The sequence below is a fragment of the Benincasa hispida genome, chromosome 4 (assembly GCF_009727055.1).
Source record: "Benincasa hispida cultivar B227 chromosome 4, ASM972705v1, whole genome shotgun sequence".
In the NCBI taxonomy this organism is placed as follows: Eukaryota; Viridiplantae; Streptophyta; class Magnoliopsida; order Cucurbitales; family Cucurbitaceae; genus Benincasa; species Benincasa hispida.
In genome coordinates this window covers 62,475,323-62,491,907 of record NC_052352.1, presented here as the reverse complement: position 1 = coordinate 62,491,907, position 16,585 = coordinate 62,475,323, and positions in this window count along the sequence as shown.

Below are 16,585 nucleotides of genomic sequence, written 5' to 3'. Positions count from 1 at the left end.
TCAGCTGTTGGTCTTTAGTGGAATGTCTGACAGTTAACGGATGGTGGATCTCATAGCTAAAGAGTTTAGTCAGTTATTCACATCTCATTGAAGCTTTGAGCCATAGGTCTATAAGGTCTATTGTTGGCAACGGGGTCGGGCTGGGGCAGGGGCGACCCCCATCCCCGGCCCTGTAGGGGAAATTTTCCCCAATCCCTACCCCCGTCCCCGCCATTTGAAGGCGAGGACAGGGGCAAGGATTCCCCTACTAATTCCCCGCGGGGAATGCCCTACTAATTCCTCACGGGGATTCCCCATTTTTTGTAATTAAAATTTGATTAAATTTTGGGCTTGACTTTGGGCTTAGATTTAGAATTTAGATATTTAATATTGGGCTCCACAACACTATAAGTCTATACATTATAAACATACATATAAATAAGTTATTTTATATATTATAAATATATTCAAGATCGAGGTCGAGGTCGGTTTCGGGGGTGGGATACTATCCCCGTCTCTGCCCCGTCCCAGACAGGGCCCTGAAAAATTTCTTCGGTTTGACCCATCCTCAGTCAAACTGGGGATTCCCGCCCCGGGGCCCCACGGGGATTTGCCAACCCTAATAAGGTCCTAGGTAGCTTGGATGAAGTCAAGAATCAGTTTTTGGGTCAATTTGAAATGTTCAAATTGACAAGAGAAAGTTCGATATATATTATATAATTGAACTGGTTAATTATATATGATAATAATTATTAAATGTATGAGATACATTATTTTGGAGGAAATCAGATATAAATATGATTTATATCAAGTAGAGGAGAAATTACTATAGTAGATATATGATATCAAACTATAGGTTAAGAATATAATATGATTATATTCATTTATTAACTAATTGGTTGGTTACGTGATAATTGGCCAAAAATTTCTCCTAACTCGTGTGTTAGTGGGAAAATCAATTTCCGTTATTACAATTGAAGAATAAAATGAAAATTGGTTTTATTTTGCAAAGGGTTCAAAAAAATTGCTCAAGGTGTGGAAATGTCACAATCCTTAGCTGAGAGCTTATACGATAGCGCCTTATCACCTAAACGATCGCACACCTCACGTACTAAACAATCACACGCATTCTCTAAATGATCGTTCAGTTTTTCTAAACAATCGCTTAGCGTGCCAAGTTTTTTAAACAATCGCTTACTTTTTATTAAACGATTGCTTAGTAAAACCTACACGATCGTGTACCATTTCCTAAACGATAAGCATCTAGCTATACAATAGCTATCTCCCACTTGCTTGTCATTCTGCACGATCGTCCCTTTCCTCTTTCCTCTACCAATTCTATCAAAGTCCACTCTTTGGATTCTCACTCCGAGAATACCAAGGGCTTCGAGTGGTGGTGTCGCCCTTGGTCGTGTTTGTTAGTGTGCGGCCATTCATGTAGACGATCGTGCTGCTGACAGTTGACTGTTTGTTGGGCGATAAAGACCGTAGAGGGTTGCTTCCGCTGGGTTGAGTTCGAAGTGAAGACAGTCCTCAACTGGTACATTTACTCAATCTATTGTATTTTATTTGTCAAAGCATGCCTATAACTAGTGTTAAATTGCATATATGTTATTAGAATGTGTGTGTGGTAATTCGGTCACAATGAAATAGGAAAAATTCGAATGCGTTCATGGATGCTCTTGTTTAAGAGTTCCTTCACCTGCATGTTGTCCTGGAGCAACCATCCCTTCGGAGGGTCTGATCATAGGATTCAGAACACCATCAACATTGGAAAGCATAGGGTTTCTTAGGTTAATTACTAACAGTTGTCTTTCCTAACGGTAGCCTGTTGGTGCATACATTTGGGATCTGAAAGTGGAAAGGTTACACTTATAGGGATGAGTTAAATGTGTTAACAAATCCTTGACTGAACAATGGTGGCTAAAGTCTATAGGAATATGAGTTGTTATGGAATTAGATTTAGCTGAGAATTGTCTCATTTTAGAGGATGATAGCTGATCACCCTTCGATGGCGGTTACACTAAACCTCTGAAGCATCGTTGCAAAACCGAATCAATTGTTTCTTAGGATTTTTTTATTACTTGTTTTGCTTAATTTGATCAGATTTTATGCATTTATTTGCTTGTGTGATGGGTTAAGGCAAAGATAACTAATATGGTCATTGTTTATTTTCAGCAATGTCTTCCTCTATAATAGCACTTCTTAAAAACGAAAAATTAACTGGTGAAAATTATTCTACGTGGAAGCCCAACTTGAATACGATTCTTGTTATAGACGATCTGCGGTTTGTCTTAACAGAGGAATGTCCTCCGGCCCTTGGTCGTAATGCATCCCAAGTGATAAAGGATGCTTATGACCAATGGACAAAGGTAAATGAAAAAGCCCGAGTCTATATCTTGGCAAGCATATCTGACGTCATGGCCAAGAAACATGAGGTTATCGTCACAATGAGAGAGATTATGGAATCTCTCTAGGAGATGTTTGGATAGCTTGTCCTACCAACTCCACCATGATGCCCTTAAGTATATTTACACTTGCTGCATGAAAGAGGGAATATCTGTTCGGGAACATGTCTTGGACATGATAGACGAGCGTAGTTAGGTTGCGTTCATCCTGGAATCTCTTCCAAAGAGTTTTCATCAATTTCGCAGTAATGCGATGATGAACAAAATTCAATTCAACATGACTGGTCTCCTGAATAAGCTATAACTTTATCAGTCTTTTTTGAAAGGAAACAAAAGGAAGGCTCCTATCGCTGCTAACAAGGGCAAGGGAAAGGCCAAGGTGGCTGACAAGGGCAAATGTTTCCACTGCAATGTGGATGGACACTAGAAAATGAACTGCCCTAAGTACCTTGCTGAAAAGAAGAAATAAAAAGAAGGTAAATTTGATTTACTTGTTTCAGAAACATGCCTTATTGAGCATGGTGAGTTTTCCTGGATACTTGATTTAGGAGCAACTAATCATGTTTGCTCTTCTTTAAAGGGAAATAACTCCTTTCAGTAGCTGGAAGAGGGTGAGATGACGCTCAGGGTCGGAACAGGAGACGTCGTTTCAGCTCATATAGTGGAAGATGCAAAGTTGTTTTATGGAAATAAATTTCTTTTATTAGAAAATCTATATGTAGTTTCCAAGATAAGGAGGAATTTAGTATCTATTTCCTGTTTATTAAAATAATCGTACTCAGTTAATTTTTCAGTTAATGAAGTGTATATTTCGAAAAATGGTGTACATATTTGTTCTGCTAAATTAGAAAACAACATATATGTGTTAAGACCAACCGAAATAAAAGTACTTTTAAATCATGAGATGTTTAAAACTGCTAATACTTAATAAAAAAAAAAGGCAACGTATTTCTCCTAAAAGTAATAATATCTATCTTTGGCACTTAAGACTAGGTCATATAAACATCGATAGGATCGGTTATTTGGTAAAGAATGGACTTCTAAATAAGTTAGAAGATGATTCGTTACCACCTTGTGAATCGTGTCTTGAGGGAAAAATGTATAAAAGACCTTTTATTGGAAAAGGCTATAGGGCCAAAGAACCCTTAGAGTTGATACATTAGGATCTCTGTGGTCCAATGAATGTAAAAGCTCAAGAAGGATACAAATACTTCATATCTTTTATAGATGACTATTCCAGATATTGTTACTTATACCTAATGGGTCACAAGTTTGAAGACCTTGAAAAGTTCAAGGAGTACAAGGCTGAAGTTGAAAACCTATTAGGTAAAACAGTTAAAATACTTTGATCTAACTGAGGTGGGGAGTACATGGATCAAAGATTCCAGGACTATATGATAGAAAATAGAATCCAATCACAAATCTCTGCGCCTGGTACACTTCAGTAGAACAGTGTATAAGAAAGGAGGAATAGAACCTTGTTAGACATGGTTCACTCAATGATGAGCTATGTTCAATTGCCTAGCTTGTTTTGCGGGTATGCAGTAGAGACTGCAGTTCACATCCTGAATAATGTTCCCTCGAAAAGTGTAACTGAAACACCTTTCGAGTTATGGAGGGCGCATAAACCTACTTTGCATTACTTCCGTATTTGGGGTTGTCCAAAACATGTACTTGTGACAAATCCTAAGAAATTGGTATTGTAGTTGATGCCCTAAAGTCTCGTGTCCTGTAGTTTGTAAACACATTTTATACGAACGCTTGTGATGTATAATATATGATATTTACTTCACTTTTGGACTTTGCACATTGGGTGTTTTATTTTCATTACCACAAATCAATAAACTAAAATCCCTAATTTTCATTATATAACTTAAGCATGTATGTGGTGACATACAAGTGGATCATGTCTTAAATGATAACCAAAATGGTTTGTAGTATATGGATATAGGAGGGAGACCTTATCCTGGTAACGCTATGGATGCGGCCCGCTTTGTGGAATAGTTACAAGTGTTATGACTTGTCACAGATGGTCTGATCCTGATCGTTCATGTAGAGAACATGTGAGCGGTGGCATCCTATACAAAGAGTTTGTATAAGACCTAACCACGAAGTGTTAACGTCTCATCATATAACCCCATTCATGACAGAGACTTCACTTCACTAGAATGACCATAGGTTACATGACCTCAATCCTGAATGAGTTTGGAACTCCTGCCATTGAGGGCGGTCCTTTGATTTATATGGGTGCGAGTGGCCAGAGCACCGACTCCTACAACTTTGGGGATTCATCTGATTTAGGAGTTGGAAACTCAGCTACACAAGATGGAGTTCACTCCTTCCCTAAAGCAGGGGCAAGTAGATAGATTGCTCCCTTAAGGGTTGATCCCAGGGCTTGAACAATGTGGCGCCACATACCTTCTCATAGCCCGAGAAGTGTTCACATAATAGGACTATGTTGTATTGTTCATTAGAGGGATCAGTGGTACATAAGAAGTAAGATGTAACTATAGGGAAAAAACGGTAAATTGGCCCAATTATACTTACGAGCATCTGTGAAGGGTCATCGTACTGATGATTAGTTATATCCGATGAACATAGAAATATATCTGTGGTAAGAAGAGTTCAGCTGTCGGTCTTTAGTGGAATGCCTAGCAGTTAACGAATGGTGGATATCGTGGCTAAAGAGTTTAGTCAGTTATTCACATACCGTTGGAGCTTCGAGCCATAGGTCCATAAGGTCCCCTTGGTAGCTTGTATATGAGTTGAGAATCGGTTTTTGTGTCAGTTTGAAATGTTCAAATTGACAAGAGGGAGTTTGATTATATATGATATAATTGAACTAGTTAATTATATATGATATAATTGACTTTATGTATGAGATAAATTAATTTGGAGGAAATTAGATATAAATATGATTTATATCTAATGGAGGAAAAATACTATGATTAATATATGATATTATTCCATAGGTTATGAATATAATATGATTGTATTTATGATTTATTAATTGGACAATTATGGGATAATTGGTCGGCGTCTCTTCTGTTTTCGTAACTAATGAGTAATATGAAGAATCGTTTTGAGACGCTTAAATAGCTCACAATGTGTTGTGATTCAAGAAGGTCATCGCTAAGAAAATCAGAGCCTATACAATAGTACTACTTACTAGACGATCGCTTTCACCCGCATGCACCATTTACTAAACGATCGCTTATCTTTTACTAAACAATCATTTAGCGCCTGAGCTTTATTAAACAATCGTATAAACGATTGCTTAGCTTTTTCTAAACGATCGTATAGACGATCGCTTAGCTCTTCCTACACGATCGTATGCTTCACCTAAACGATCAAGCATTTTGTCAATACGATAGACGAGTCTTTCTCCCACTTGCTTAATCGTTGTATACGATCTCTTTTCCTCCTCCCCTCTACCAAATTCGAACAAATCACACCCTTTGGATTCTCACTCCGAGAATACTGAGGGCTCTGAGTGATGTGTCGTCCCTGTTTCCTTGTGTCCGTGCGAAGCTATTCGTGTAGACGATTGGGATGTTGCTGAATGATAGCTGGTCGCTCGTGGAGAGAGCGAGATTTCAAGTGAAGAAAAGTCTTCAACTGGTATGTTTTCTCAGTCTCTTGTTTCTTTATCCTTTAAGCATGCCAGTAATTTAGCATTGTGAATGCATATCTATATGTTTGAAATATGTAGAAATTCTGTCACAATGAATTGGAATTATCCGCTTCCGCTTAGAGGTACTCTTGTATAAGAGTTCCTTCAATTAGAACCTCATTCAAGGCTGTTCCAATTTGTTGGTTACCCAAAAGAAACGAGTGGTGGTCTTTTCTACGACCAACAAGAAAATAAGGTGTTTATACCGACAAACTCTACTTTCTTGGAGGAAGAACACATGAGGAATCATAAACCACGCAGTAAGTTAATGTTAGGAGAAGCTACTGAAGAGCCAACAAATATTGTTGAAGATGAAGCTGAACCTTCTAAATCGTTGAGAGTGTCTCGATACATTGGGAGGGTTATTACACGACCCAACTGCTAATTAGGTTTAATTGAAACTCAAGTTGTCATACCTAATGATAGTGTTGAGGATCCATTGTCCTATAGACAGACAATAACCAATGGATCAAAGCCATGGACCTCGAAATGGAGTTTATGTACTTCAATTCAATATGAGAACTAATAGATTTACCTGAAGGGGTAAAACCCATCGGGTGCAAATGGATCTATAAAAAAAAGAGAGAGAGATGCAACTGGGAAGGTACAGACCTTCAAAGCTAGACTTGTAGCAAAGGGTGAGAAGGGGTTGACTATGAGGAAACTTTTTCTCCTATTGCTATGCTCAAGTCCATAAGAATTCTCTTGTCCATAGCCACATATTATGACTATGAAATATGAAAAATGGACGTCAAGACTGCATTTCTAAATGGTAATCTTGAAGAGAATATTTTTATGTCTCAGTCTGAGGGGTTCATAATCCAAGGTCAGGAGCAAAAGGTTTGCAAGCTGAATCGATCCCTTTAAGGGTTGAAAGAGGCATCTAGATCTTGGAATATTAGATTTGATACTACAATCAAATCTTTTGGTTTTGACCAAAGCATAGATGAGCCTTGTGTTTACAAGAATATCATTAAGAATAAAGCAGTTTTTCTAGTACTTTATGTGGACAACATCCTACTTATTGGGAATGACGTAGGGTACCTGGCTGACATAAAAAACCGGCTAGCAGCCCAATTCCAAATGAAAGATTTGGGAGATGCACAGTATGTTCTTGGGATTCAGATCAACAGATATCGTAAGAACAAAACGCTAGCATTGTCTCAAGCAACATATATTGACTAGATATTATCTAGATATTCGATGCAGAACTCCAAGAAAGGTTTGTTGCCTTTAGACAAGAGGTTCATCTGTCTAAGGAGCAATGTCTTAAGGCACCTCATAAGTTGAAGATATGAGACATATTCTCTATGTCTCAGTTGTGGGCAGCTTAATGTATGTTATGCTATGCACTAGGTCTGACATATGTTTTTCTGTAGGGATAATCAGTAGGTACCAGTCCGATCCAGGGTTAGATCACTGGACAATGGTTAAGAATATCCTCAAGTATCTTCGGAGAACGAGGGACTACATGTCGATGTATGAAGCTAAGAACTTGATCCTTACGGGATACACCGACTCTAACTTTCAAACTGACAAGGATTCTAGAAATCTACGTTAGGGTTAGTGTTCACCCTTAATGAGGGAGCTGTAGTTTGGAGAAACATAAAACAGGGATGCATAACAGACTCCACTATGGAGGCTGAGTATGTAGCTACTTGTGAAGCAGCTAAAGAAGCAGTATGGCTTAGGAAGTTCCTCTCAGATTTGGAAGTTGTTCCAAATATGGACTTACCCATTACGTTATACTGTGATAATAGTGGGGTTGAAGCCAATTCGAAAGAACCTCACAGCCATAAACAAGGAAAGCATATAAAAAGGAAGTATCACCTTATACGGGAGATTGTGCAACGAGGAAATGTTATTGTCACCAAGATCGCCTTAGAGCACAATATCATTAATCCATTTACGAAGACTATCTTGGCTAAAATGTTTGAGAGTCATCTAAAGGGTCTAGGTCTGGGAGACTTTTATGTAGTATAATCTAGGGCAAGTGGGATATGTGTAATGGGTATGAGGATGCCCTAGTTTATTCTATTTGTATACTTACTTTCCATGTATTGTACATTATACATTTGACATTTCCAGCTTTGGATTATTTTTATATATATCCCACTAACTAGAGTTTTAGTTCAAGTGGAAGTTTGTTGGGTTTTATGCCCTAAAACTCGTAGATAGTAAATGTAACTTTTGACTATTCATTAATAAATTATTATCGATGTTTGTCAATAAAGCGTTAGTGTTTTTATTATGTTAATCATGCCTAAATAACTCTAATCCAATAAACTAATATTCTGGGTTGTTGTATGAATCTTGAGCTGTATGTGGAGACATACATGGATCACTGTTCAAGATACAACCTAAAGGGTCTATAGTATAGGGATAAGGTTGGGTACTTTATCCTGTAACACTATGGATACGGTCCACTTTGTATTTGATACAAACACACTGATTCAACATGTTTGTGTAGGAGACATGTGAGTGGGGGTATCCTATGCAATGAGTTTGCATGAGACCGAACCGCGAAATAGTAACCCCTAGCTGTAACACCGTTGACTAGTTAGGTTTCTATTTCACTAGGATGACCTAGGCAACTTAGTCTCAATCCTTAGTGAGTTATGAACTCCTGTTCACGAGGGATTGTCCTTTTATTTGTATGGGTGAGAATGGTTGGCTCGCTGGCTCAATAAGCCTATCATTTTAGGGACAAAATCGAGTGGATAGCTGGAAACGTAATTTCATAAGATGGAATTCACTCCTTTCCTGCTTTAGGAAAGTAGATGAGTATTCCCTTAAATAGTATTTCTGGGTCTTGAACATAGGGCCCTGCTCTTTCATTGGCTTGAGAGGGATCTCTATTTGTTGGTTGGATCACAAACAAGTTGTTCATTAGAGGAACATTGGTACTTAAGGATATAGAAGTAACCAAGGGATAAAATGGTAATTTGACCTAGCTAGTGTTACAAACACTCGTGAAAGACTAACTTGCTATTATTGGTCTATATCCATGGATACAAAAATATATCAACAGTGAGAAGAGTGCAACTGTGAGTCTATAGTGGAGTGAACCCACAGTTAACGAATATTGATTGCTCGATTAATGAGATTAGCCAATTAATCTCATATTATTGGAGCTTCTGATCTATAGGTCCATTAGATCCCACTGGTAGCTAAACAAAAAAAAAGATATTGAGGAAATTAAAGTAATTTGAATTGTTCAAATTAATTAAGGGAAAATAAGATAATGTATGTTGATACATTGTAATATCAAGTTTATAATTTAATTAAACTTTATGATATACATTTATTTTTAAATTTGATTTAAAAATTAATTTATGGGAGAATTAAATATTTGAAGGATTTCAAATATTAAATGTAATATGAATTAATTTCATATTAAAACTATAGGTTAAAAATAATGTGCATAAGATGCATATTAACTATAGATTATATGAGAGAAAGATAATTGAATGTGATTCAATTATAAAGTTAAATTAAATATATGATATTTAATTTAATGATTAATTAATTGGAGAATTAATTTTTTAAATTTAATTTATATTTAATTAAATATGTTTTGATTAAATTAATTGAATTGAAACTATAGATTATATGAGAGGGATGTATTAGAATATGAATCTAAAACACATTTAATTAAATAGGGGAGATATTTATTATTATTTAATTGATTAAAATAAATTAAATTAGATTTATTTTATTTTAATTATAATATATAAATAAATAAAATTGAATTAAAAAAAAGGAAAGGGAAAATATGTAACTCCCCACGTTGGGCGTGGCCGATTATGGGGAGAGGGAGTCTTCTCCCTAATTTTTTCCCTCTTCCTCTGACTCTTACTCTTGCAGTGGTTTCAACAGGAAAAAAAAAAAAAAAACCTCTCCTATCAGAAAGTTCTCTCTCAATTTTTTCTCCCTTTCTCCCAAACCGAAAAGAGGGGATTCCACCATCCTGCCTTAGTAGACTCAACTGAGCATACCAATGAAGGCTTTTTGGCAGTGCTATATCTTTTCCATAAGTTTTTTACCAACACGTTTAAAGGTAATAAATTCTTTCCTTTTTTTTTATTTTTTGAATGTATATGTTTATCCTAGGTTTGTTTTCCAATGCAAGTCTGTTTGGTATTAAAATTAGAGTTAGGTCTGATTTTTTTCGCTGCACGGGGATTTAATCCCTTCATGTCATGCAATATAAACTTCGGTTTTGAAGTGGAAATCGATGATGCATAGAAGAGATTTTTGTTGAAAATTTATTTGAAGAAAGTCTTCATTCTGCTGAAAACCAGAAAACTTTTCTCCTTCATTTTCCTAATTCAAGCTTATTTTGAGTCCCACAACTCAATCTAAGGCACCAAAAGAATAGTAGGGGAGACCTTGTGGTGGTTCACATCCAAAGGAAGGGAGGATTGTAGCTAGAATTCGTGATTCAAAGGTATCTTCAAAGGTTAGTGTTGAAACCTTCTTTTTAGTTTATGAGCATGCTGAATTTGAAGCCAAAACTAAGAATTAGAATGCTTTATGATTCAGTTTTCTTCCACTGATGCTTCCTTAATCCAACAATTGGTATCAAAGCATCATTTAAGCATTCAATTCGATTTAATTTTTGCTTGATGGGTGTTTTTCATAAGTTGTATGAAAATGATGAACTAATATGGTTTTTTTGAGTTTTGGCATTGTTTTCTCTTCAATTATGTTGTAATTCTTGTAATTGGCTCTTGTTTGATGGGCTTTAATGTGTGTTTAAGTGTCTGTGATTCATTTAGAGTCATTAGAGTTGCAATTAGGATGTAATTGAAGAAAGAAGTGAAGAAGGTCGAGCAGCAGGAACTGGATTTTCAACCACTGCCCAATACTCAATGTTCGATGCCCCATAATCAATGGTATTTTGTGAAATACTCGATGCACAATGCCATACTCGATGAGCAACTTGATGGTATTTTGTGAAATACTCGATCCACGATGCTGTACTCGATGGTATTCAATGCTCATACTCGATGATATTTTATGAAATACTCAGTGCACGATGCCATACTCGATGGTATTTTTTTGAAATACTCGGTGCATGATGCCATACTCGATGAGCAACTCGATGGTATTTTGTGAAATACTCGATCTGCGATGCCATATTCGATGGTACTCGATGGTATTTTGTGAAATACTTGATGCATGATGCCATAATCGATTGTACTCGATGGCATACTCAATTGTATTTTGTGAAATACTCGATGTATGATGCCATACTCATGGTACTTGATGGCATATTTGATGGTATTTAGTGAAATACTTGATGCACGATGGCATACTCGATGCTTGAGGGCATACTCCATGATCAATGGCATACTCGATGCTTGATGGTACTCGAAGGTTTTTGCCCAGTTCAGCACAGTTTTGAGCATTTGAGGTCTGGTTCGAGAGGTTCGAGTCGGTTCAAGGCGGTTCAAGCGATCCATAAGTGTTTTGAAGTCAGTTTTTGCTGAATTTTGTGATAATTAGGCCTTTGTTTACTTGAAAATGCCAAAACTAAAATCATATCAGTCTGTATTTAATTATTTATGCATATGATATATGTTATAATTAAATAAATCTTGTATGTGCATAAAGTATGCTATATAGATTTTAAATCACACCGTAGGAAGCATGTTACATGCATTGAAAGTATGTTATAAAGTATTATAATATATAGTATACATGTACATGGTTTCAAATGTTTTAATATAAATGTCATATTAAATGTTGAATGCCTTTGATGTATGTTATGGATGCTTAGCATGTCTAAATTTTGTAAGTTGTTATAAAATTGGGATAGACATTTAAAATCCATAACAAAGATTAGTTGTATACTCACATAGGTTAACTACCTATTTTAATAGTTAAAATAAGTTGATGTCTTGTAAAGTATGGTTACAAACTCAACCGGTATATAATCATGTCTAAGGTTGGGGGTACTTAAGTTGACGGTTTACGGGACACCTCCTACCTGTGGATTATGGCCAAATAATTGAGTGTTGTAAACCAGTTTTATGAGTAATACGTGAGCGATGTGAGGTTTTAAAATCGATCTATCACCTAGACATCGTAGGTTAATCTAAATATAAACGTTATATTTGGATAAACACCTAAACTTAGGTTGTTTAATTAGCCGAAACAAACTTGAGTAAAGATATACCCAAAACAAATGTTATGACACTTCAGTGGAAGTTTGATAACATATACGATATAGTTATTAGAACACTTCAGTGGGAATTTAAGAATACTTCAATGAGAGATTAATAACATATATGATATGTTATTTTTAACTCGCACGTCCCTAGGAGTTCATAACGAGATTCATGTTTCGTTTCGTGTCATCCTGGGAGTGACCTCCATTCAGAAATTGTTTACATAAATCGAGATCATGGTGAGTAGGGGAAGTTATTCACAATAAAATCAAAAGTGATGTTTTGATTTTCATTCTCACGTCCTAAGAGTTTCACACCGTGAGATTTATGCAACACTTCGTGTCACCCTGGGAGTGACCTCCATTTGGAAAGTGTTTGCATCAGTCAAGATCAAGGTGAATGAGGGGAAGTTTTTCAATGTAAAATCAAATATACGATATATTGATTTCAACTCTCACGTCCTTAGAAAGTTCACACCGTGAGATTCATATGACGCTTCATGTCAACCTGAGACTGACCTTCATCTAGAAAGTGTTTGTATGGTTCAAGATCAAGGTGAATGGGGGAAGTAATTCATGGTTAGTGGGTGAAGGATATGTGTCAACATGTCCTGCGGTCTATTCTGTTTGTTTGGACCATGATATTCCTTTGCTGGGGTTGCTTGTCATCTTTAAGTCAGCCTTGCTAGTCGTTTAACGATGGCTATCCCCTCGGAGGGTTGTAACATAGGATTCGAAACAACTCAAACTCTAGAAATGGATAGGATTTCTTAGGTCATTTTCCAACCTTGACTTTACTGTTTGGTAGAATTTTTGGGGCCGACCTCTAAAGTCAGAAAATGGAGGGCTACACTTACGAAATTATTAAAGTGTTAGTAAGTTCTGACAAAAAACAGTAGCTAAATGACTATCAGAATATGAGTTATTCTGGAGATAGCATTTAGTTAAGAATGTCTTGCTTTAGTGAAGAAGTATTTGACTGCCCTTCGGTAGCACTTATTCTGACTCACTATAATATCGTTACAAAAATAATGAATTTTGGGTACATTATTACTTGGCTAAAACATGATTGGGTTTAAAAGAAATTCACTAATAAAATTTGTTTATATTTTCAGAATGGCGAGTTCCTTAGTACAACTATTAGCTTATGATAAACTTAACGGGGATAACCATGCTATGTGGAAATCAAACTTAAATACAATACTAGTGATAGATGACCTAAGGTTCGTTTTTACATAGAAGTGTCCTCCTATTCCTAGCTCAAATACAAACCGAAATGTTCGGGATGCATAAGACAGATGGATCAGGGCTAACGAGAAAACCCATGCCTATATTCTTGCTAGCATATCTGATATATTGGCCAAGAAACAGGAGAGCATGAGTACTGCCAGACAGATTATGGAATCTCTGCGTGGAATTTTTGGACAATCGTCCTTCTCCTTAAGGCATGATGCAATCAAATATGTTTACAACTGCCCTATGAAAGAAGGGGCCTCTGTTAGAGAACATGTCTTGGACATGATGGTCGATTTCAACGTGACAGAAGTAAACAGTGTTGTCGTTGATGAGAAGAGTTAAGTTGGTTTTATTCTGTTGGTTTTATTCTTAAATCTCTTCCGAAGAGTTTCTTGCAGTTTTGTACGAATGCACTAGTGAATAAAATAGAGTATAACTTGACTACGCTTCTCAATGAGCTTCAGGCTTACTAGACCATGATGAGAACAAAAGGACTGGAACCAAAGGTAAATGTTACTACTGTAGAAAAAAGAGGATCGTCTTCTAAAAGGCCTAATATTGCTTCTTCTTCAAAGAATAAGGGTATTCCAGTAAAGAAGAACAAAGGGAAAGGGAAAAAGAAACCTACTGGCAGAGAGGGTAAGGCAAATGCTGCAGATAAAGGAAAATATTTCCACTACAATGAAGAAGGGCACTGGAAGAGGAACTGCCCACAATACCTTGCAGAGAAAAGAGTAGAGAAAGAAAGACAAGGAAACTAGTTCTTGTAAACTCTAAGTTTTGAACAAGGAAGAATTTCTTAGAACAACTAGTAAGACATGCAGTTGTTGCTGAAAGATAAACTTGTTTACTTTTGTTATTGTAATGAAAGTTATTTTATCTTTTGTAAAGAACATATTGTATAAACCTTTTGTTATTAATGAAATGTTCATTAGAAAAAGTTGTATTTGTTCTACCCTATAGCAACTTCTGTTATAACCAACCAAGTTAAAAGTCGTTTGCAAATATTTAGATATTTAAAAAACGGCTAGAAACCAATAAAGGAAAATAGTTATTTAACCTAAGTAATAAGTTTAGAACACTTGAAGAGTTCAAGGTGTATAAAACTTGTTAGGTAAAATCTGAAATACTTCAATTGGATTAAAGTAAAGAATATAGAGGGTTTGAGTTTTCTAGGGCTATTTTGATAGAATATGAAATTTAGTGAAAACTCTCTACACCTAGTTGCCTTAATTGTTTTAAACATCATTCCAATTTTAAAGTTCTTCTGAAACTCCATATAAGATGTGGAGAACTCATAAAAGTTGTTTATGATATGTAAAAGATGTTTACGTAATTCAGAAATCTAGAGAAAATATTGGCACATGTGTTAGTGTCAAACTCTTAAGTGTTGAAATATTGTTCAAAAGACATGTCTATTTATAGGCAATCCAAAAGTAGTATATTTTTTCAAGAAGATGAAAATCAAGTGTTTGTGTTGTCAAAATATCAAATTTTCTGGAAAAATATACGAGATCATCATGTATTATTTGTATTCCATAAAAGCGAGTGTATATTAATAAAAGTTATTGACCAAAGCTAATACTGTAACAAAAGTTGTTTAGACAGATTAGATGCATCTTACTCAAAAAGTTAAGGGTACCTTGATGTAGTGAGAATGTATGACAACCTAGCCATAACTTGAATGGAAACTCAAGCCACCAAATATTGATGACGATATCAAGAAACAATGAATTGTGAAAATAAGATGCATTCCCTATATAATTTAATAAGAAATCCATAATATACTAAAGTGTTTACAGCAATCCTCTCGGCTAAAGTGTTTGAGGATCACCTAGTGCGACTAGGATTACAAGTTAAATAACTTAGGGCAAGTGGGAGAAAGACCCATGGGTATGTGAACCTAAGGATGGGTATGTGATACCTAAAAGAAAAATCATGGGTATGTGATGCCCCAGTTTATTGTATTTCTTTGTAAAACTCAAATACTCAGCATTATATATTCATATATATTTTACCACTGGATTTTTAGTCCAAGTGGAAGTTTGTTGGGTTTTATGTCCTAAAACTCGTGGTTTGAAAACAATAAACTAATTATGTAAAACAATAAAGTTGTTATTGATGTTTGATTCAATAAAGTTGTATTGAATATATGAATTGCTTATTTCGTTTTAGAAATAAATCCAATAAACTAAAAGATCCATGACTATTACATGAGTAATTGAACTTTATGTGGAGACATAAGAGTGGATCAGGTTCGAGTAAATAGTCTAAATGATTTATAGTATATGAATAAGGTTGGATGCTTTATTCTAGTAACACTATTAGATGCAACCTACTCTGTAGTTGGTACAAGAAGTTGTAAAGTGCTACAGACGAAGTGATCCTGATTCGTACATGTGATGACATGAGGAGTGGAGGCATCCTATACAATGAGTTTGCACATATCGGACAAAGAAATAAGTCACTCTTACTTTATAATGTTGTTTACTGTTTAAAACTGACTATTTCAAAACAATGACCTAGGTAACTTGACCTTAATCTTGAGCTAACTATGAAGTCCTGTTTATTTGGGATTATCCTTAGATTTGCATAGGTGAGGGTTCTCTCAACAGTGCTGGCTCAATAAGCCTCTCATTTTAGGGATAAGACCGGGTAGATAGCTGGGGACATAGGGTGCAAGATGGAATTCACTCCCACCCGCTTTCAGGGATAGTAGAGAGGTTGTTCCCTTAAGTGCTGACTCCAAGTCTTGAATAAGGGATCCCACCCTCTCAATTGGCCCGAGAGGGTCTCAGTTTCATGATCGAATCACAAACTAATTGTTCATTAGAGGATCAGTGGGACTTAAGGAATAAGAGGTAATCTTGGGGGGTAAAACAGCCATTTGACCCAGCCGTTATTATGAACAACCTGTGAAGGGTTAACTTACTAATCATGGCTATATCGAGTGAACACAATATATCTACAGTGAGAGAAGTGCAACTGCGGGCTTTAGTGGAGTGACCCAGTAGTTAACGAATGAGGGTTAATTCGGTGTAAAGAGTTTAGCCAATTAATCTCGAATCGTTGGAGCCCATGATCTGTAGGTCCATTAGATCCCCCTACTAGCTC